Source organism: Myotis brandtii, unplaced genomic scaffold, assembly GCF_000412655.1.
Source record: "Myotis brandtii unplaced genomic scaffold, ASM41265v1 scaffold89, whole genome shotgun sequence".
Lineage (NCBI taxonomy): Eukaryota > Metazoa > Chordata > Mammalia > Chiroptera > Vespertilionidae > Myotis > Myotis brandtii.
Window position 1 is genome coordinate 155,602 of NW_005371645.1, and position 6,667 is coordinate 162,268.

A 6,667-nucleotide genomic window follows, 5' to 3' on the forward strand; every position below is an offset into this window, starting at 1 on the left:
CAGCTGCCTGGCTGCTGGCCGCCATCTTGGCTGACAGTTAATTTGCATAAGGATATGCTGATTAGCCAATGGGAAGGGTAGCGGTCGTACGCCAATTACCATGTTTCTCTTTTATTAGTGTAGATGATTACAAGCACTACTTGAGGAGAGTGGTATTACATCTATAGTAATAAAAGCGTAATATGCTAATTAGACCAGACAGCCGAACGACCTTCCGGATGTCATTTCGGATGTCCTTCTGGATGAAGCTGCAGCGGCGGGGGCTGAGGCAGAGGTGATTAGGGGCGATCAGGCAGGCAGGCGAGTGGTTAGGGGTGATCAGGCATGCAGGAAGAGTGGTTAGGAGCCAGCGGTCCCGGATTACGAGAGGGATAGGGCCTAAACTGGCAGTTGGACATCCCCCGAGGGGTCCCAGATTGTGAGAGGGTGCAGTCCGGGCTGAGGAACCCCCCACCTCTGTGAATGAATTTTGTGTACTGGGCCTGTAGTTTTTCATAAAAGAAAATGAGACAATTAAGGAAGAGAGTTGCCTACAGCAGTGGTTCCCGCCTGGGGATGCTGTTGATTCCTGGAGACATTGGCAATGTCTGGAGAAATGTTTTTGGTTGTCACAGCTGGATGTGTAGGGTGGTACTGACATCTAGTAAATAGAGGCCAGGATGCTGATGAACATCCTGCAATGCTCAGGAAAGCCCCTGCAAGAAAGAGTTATCCAGCCCTACATGTCAGTAGTGCTGAGGTTGAGAAGCCCTGGCCGAGCCATGGACCTCTAGGTAGAGAAGTAGGATTTGAATCAACTTTTCTGAATCATGTTTTTACTAGTACTTTCCTCTTGAAACCATTCCATTTCTTCATGAGAATCCAAGAAATGAAATGAAATTTTTGACAAGTCCCTTTAGGATAGTCTCATGGCTTGTGACTAAATATGGCTTTGTGGGGAGGGTGACAATCCAAGCCCAGAGAAACCAAAGTGATGTTGGAGGGAACTGCCATCCACTTATTTTTTCACCATTCATTAATGCATTGATTTGATACATGTATTGATTCATGTGTTGATCATTAATTCTTCAGACACTTCATAAGCACCAACTCTGTGCTAGTTGACTGTCCGTATTCTCACACAGCTTCTATTATGCTAGCCAAACATCACTCAGAAATAGAAGGGAACATTTCTGAAATGTAACACGAGAAGAGAAAAGGATGATTTAACATGTGAAAAGCCAGCTCATGAAGTTCTTTAATTGGTACCCTCACATTAATATTTGTCTCTTTATTCACTGACTACTCTAAGGCATTTACTTATGCCCTAGCTTCCTCTAGCTAGGGGCTGGGTTAGGTCCTGGCACTGTGTCTCCTGTTCGTCTTCCCATAAACCATTGCATAGCCCTCAGAAGGAATTTCAGTTTTATCATTCTCATTCCCAGTGAACATCTTTTCAGAAACAGGAGCTGTATTGGTCTGTGTCTCAGACGGCTTGGAACTGAGGTTAATGCATGGGGAAGGAAGATCTTCCTTGGATATTTACTGAGCCCTGGGGTTTACTTTTAGTAATTATTTTTGTATGAGATGGTTTGCAGTAAATATCATAAAATACTCAATTTTCCTAAGAAAATGCTTGACTCATAAAATCATTGGAATGAAGCATGAAGCAATTCTATTTTTAAAAATGTGTCTCTGGATAGAAATTGCTTTAATGACCAGAAGGCAGTGTGCATACATACACCTTAGGGTACATTGAAGGCTTTCATTCTCAACAGTTTCTACTTTTATCCCATGAAAAAACAAGAATTGCAACTGTTAATATTATGAACTCCATTGACCCAATCATTCAGGTTTTTTTTTTTTTAAAAATTAACCACAAATTTTCCCTTAGCGAGGAAGAGGAAACAGCTTCCGCAATGCTGGGAAGCCCCCTCTAGAAGTGTGTCTTACTGGTGGGTGAGCCAGGCTGCTTTGTGCTTGTTTCTCTTCTCATCTGAATAGCAGAGTTCAAGGCGGCGAGCCTGCGCTGCCCCAGGAGGGATGGGCCAGCACAGGGCAGTCTCATGCCACTGCTGGTCCCTGAACGTGCAGCCAGGAGTGCCATTCTCTCACTGTGGGACAGCCAACTCCCATCTCCTGAAGTCCTACAATTCACTACCGTTTGTGAGGACAGATTGTGTCATAGTTCTTTTCTTGATCCGTTTTGCCAGTCTGGTTTGTCTCCCCTCCCTCCTCTCAACAGTCTCTCCCAACCCTCTGCACACTTTTGGGGTTGAGGCCCCTGTGTGTTCTGGCTTCTCTCTCCCCTTTTCTGTTCTTTAGCACTTACCTTTTCCCCCTGTGATTTGTCCATGCCCAACACTTAATAATTTTTATGGTTAATTCTCTCTTAATAATATATGCTAGCACTTGATGTTATTCTGGCATTTATTCTTTTCACTGGCACTTTGGAAAGTTTATGTACGCAAGTGCAGTTAAGAGCTGATAGTTTTAAAATCTGATTTACTTTTGTGGTATATGAGGACAGACTTTTATTTGATTCTAATGTATATACTTTCAACTTCTTTTTGTTCTGCTTTTCAAGAGCCTCTGCTGGCTCTCTGAGGAGCCCCCCCCACCCCCATCTGAGCCCCCCTTAGCAAGAGCGTTGTGAATGCAGGGAAGACACGCGTGCTGGTTCTATGGAAGGCCTGCACGAGGCAGCCCTGAGACCTCACCACGTGGAATCTTATTCCTTGAACTTGAAAAGCTATGAAACAACTGTGCTCTGCCTAGTGGAGCTATGAACCCACATTATGTTACACACAGAGGTCACACGTCTCTGTGCCCGGGGACTGCCAGTGATTCTAAATCTAGATTTTGACCAAAGCTTGTCATATTCTGAATGTATTATAGAGTCAGATGTTACAGGAATCATTCTCTGACTTTTTCAGTCATAATTTTGTCTGGTAATTTTTATGACCTTATAGTTTCCTATTGCCTTTTTTTGTTTGTTTCGTTAATCCTCACCCGAGGATATTTTTCCATTGATTTTTAGAGAGAGTGGAAGGGAGTGGGAGAGACACACAGAGAAAGAAACATCGATGTGAGAGAGACACATCGATTGGTTGCCTCCTGCATGCACATTGACTTTTGTGCTCTTGACCAGAATCGAACCTGGGACCCTTCAGTCCATGGACCTACGCTCTATCCACTGAGCAAACCGGCTAGGCCTCCTATTGCCTTCCTAGCTAACCAGTTCAAACTAGAAAAAGAATTTTATTGCCATTTGTAATTTTTTGTTCATAGACATTATTAGAATTTTAGAGTAACTAATATTTTAACAACCATTCACTATTTTAACTATATTTTAACGATAACTTGATACTTTAAAGGTATTCCCAGCTAAAAACAAGAAGCTCTGTACTGTTGCCTCTGGCTCTGATTATTTAAAGCTTTGTGCTCTATTTCTTGGGTAGAGGAAAAAAGAGCGAGTCCTTTCCTGACCACCTGATGGCATAGCTGCCTGCTGGTGTCTTTCATAGTGGTTAAGAACATCTTTGATCATGTATTTTATTTAATTTTTTTCTAGACAGTAATTTTTTTATTATATTTGTTTCAGGTGTACAGCATAATGGTTAGACAATTACATAATTTATGAAATGATCCCTGATATTTTCAGCACGCACCCAGTACCATACTTAGTTATTACAACATCATTGATTATATTCCCCATGCTCTCTTCCCATGCCCATGACTGCTTTGTAATTTCTTATTCCCTTCACCTTTGTGATGCTGTATTTTAATTATTGACTTACTTGCTTATTGTCATCTCTTCCACTACCCATGGTCGGCAAACTGCGGCTTGCGAGCCACATGTGGCTCTTTGGCCCCTTGAGTGTGGCTCTTCCTAAGCCTTAGAAGTACCCTAATTAAGTTAATAACAATGTACCTACCTATATAGTTTAAGTTTAAAAAATTTGGCTCTCAAAAGAAATTTCAGACGTTGATGAGTTTGCCAACCACTGCACTAGACCATCCATGCTACAAGGGCAGGAAGAAAGTTCATTATACCTCAGTACTTAATATATTCATGATATATAATAGACAATCAGTAAATATTTGGTAAAGTGATTAAATGCATTTTTAGAAGAATGGCACATAGTTTATTATAATTTGGTTTATTTAATGTAAATGGTTATATGAAATCCAACTTGTAAAGCAAATTTTGGGTGCAGTTTGTTTGCAGTAGTAAACATTTTTTTTTTAACTGAGGGATTCATTTTACTATTCTTTTAATTGGGAGCTTTTTTTTAAAAAAAATGAGGAATTAATTTGATAATAAAAGGGTTCTTAACTTTGAGATCAAAAACCAATTTATAATTTGAAGCTAAGGATTCTTTTCCCAGGAAAAACAATTTAGCCCATTATAAATTTGTGTATGTAGCAGTAAGGTTTCTAGACCTTTACAGGTGAGCCCTTGAATCCATCAGCTAAGAACTCAGGCTATGCTCTCTGAAGCTGTGTATAAAGAACAAAACTCTCATAGTTTAAAAATGGAAGTCTTTTACTTAAAACCCTCGAGCCTATGGACTTGTAATCAAAACTGCAATTATTGTTAGATTAGTTCCATGTGTAATTAAGACAGGAAAAAAACACAAGCCAGTAAAATGAGTAATGCAGGGAAATTCTGATACAGAGCTCCCTTTGGGAGAGGGTTTTACACATTCCTCCCTGGCCGGTCCTCTGGGGAAGATTCTTATCTTGGCTGCAGATTGTTCGCAGTTTTCAACATAAAGGAAAACAAAGTGATCTGCCTTTCCTTGGGGAAGCCTCACGAAAGTATTTCTGGCTGGGCTGTTTCCACAGCATGTTGGTTGGTGGTCTGATTGCCGAACTTCTCTTTTATTTCAGATTCCTGTGGTACATTCCAGCCCGCTGGAGCTGTGTAGGGATGACACAGCACACCTCAGGCCTGAGGAATGCTGGGATGTTATTTTATTGCCTTTGGCTCTTTGTGGATCTCCTACTGCTTCAGTCTGATCAATGGGGAATTCAGAACTGCAGTTAGGAGATGGTTTACCTGAACTATTATTATTGCTGTGATGGAATTAATGATCACATATTGTCCAGTGTCCAAAGCAGATACATGAAATATGTTTTATTTTATAGTTCCCTTCTCAAATGCCGTTCATTGTTCAACAAAGGCTTTTTATATTGATTAAAGGCAATTAATAAATGGAAATGTAATTTAATTTCTTCTATACCTATGATTGAATTTGATGAGTCTTGCTTGTCTATAATGACATATTCAGGCAACACCTTTTTTTACTAAGTGCAGTAATTACGGTAGAATGCCTTTTCCTGTGCTTCTGTGGTGGATAAACCACTCTGATACCTTTATTTGGGTCAAAGTGTTCTTTACCAGCCTTGGAAGTACTGGCCTCATGGAAACAGTTAATCTTCCCGTGACCCACTTTGGAACAATATGGATACAAAGGTGCTTCTCTAGACTTGATCTAAAGTATTGTGCATTTAGTAACTAAGCTTCGTTATTTTAACTGCCAGAGATTAAGAGTTGGCTATATATTTGCCAGTTCTCTCTGTTTAGCAGTTTGGTATGTTGGAAAGCTACTTGGTAAATCTCTTTTTTCCCCTTCATATGAATATATATACATATATAATTAGACTTTATGCTCATTAGTAATTCAGTCAATACTAACTGACTATATAGTTGCTAAGCAGTAGTTACTGGGGATTCAATGATGAACTAAAATTAGGATAACCATGTAAGTTTTGGTCCAGTTAGATCCCTTTGAGACACAAAGATGCCACTCTTTTTTTTATTTTTTTTATTCTTTTTAAAAAAATATTTTTATTTTTTTAGTGTACTTTGGTAGTATATGTCTTTTAAGAAATTTGTCACATCAGTTGTCAAATATATTGGTATAAAGTTATTAATAATATTTTATTATCCTTTCAATATACAGTAGAATATATGGTAAAGTCACTTCTTATTCCTCTGCTACTTCCCACACCTGAATTGTCCTATTTTTTCCCCCCATCCTTGAAGTGTTGGGCACTCCAGAAGATCATGTGGTATTTTTCCTTCATTGACTGGCTTATTTCACTTAGCATAATGCTCTCCAGTTCCATCCATGCTGTTGCAAATGGTAAGAGTTCCTTCTTTTTTACAGCAGCCAAAGATGCCACTCTTAATAACTACTCTAGGACAATGGTTGTGAACTGGGACTGTGCCAGGAAAACTGGGCGATGGCCACCAGTTACAGCAGGCACAGTCTCTGTCTGTATGGAGCTAGTAGTCAGTGGAGGAGATGGAGATTAATCCAACAGTCAGACAATAAATGCCAGTTTACAGCTGTAAAAGTGATAAAAGACCAAGTAATAGGGGGTGTGACCTGAAGAGAGGGGTTAGGGAAGGCCTCTCTAAGGAGGTAAATTTTATGCTGAGATAGGAAAGGTACGAGTAGAGTATGGGGAGAATATTTAAGAAGGAAAAAGAATATGCAATAAGCTTTGGGGTGGGAAGGGAGTACGGTGTGTCCGAACAACCATGAGAAGACCCAAATGGAGTCAACATAGGTCTCAGTGCAGAGTGTGGTAGGGGCTGAGGCTAGGAAGCTCAGTCAGGTCCACAACGCACACACTGTGCAGGGCCTTGGCTGCCCTGGAATGGAGGTAGATT

General features: G+C 40.3%; 1 pseudogene; it reads right to left on the reverse strand.

Annotated features, from left to right (window-relative positions):
• Positions 1 to 3,809, reverse strand: part of LOC102249017 — a 25,087-nt pseudogene extending 21,278 nt beyond the window's left edge.
• Between the last annotated feature and the right edge of the window lie 2,858 nt (positions 3,810 to 6,667).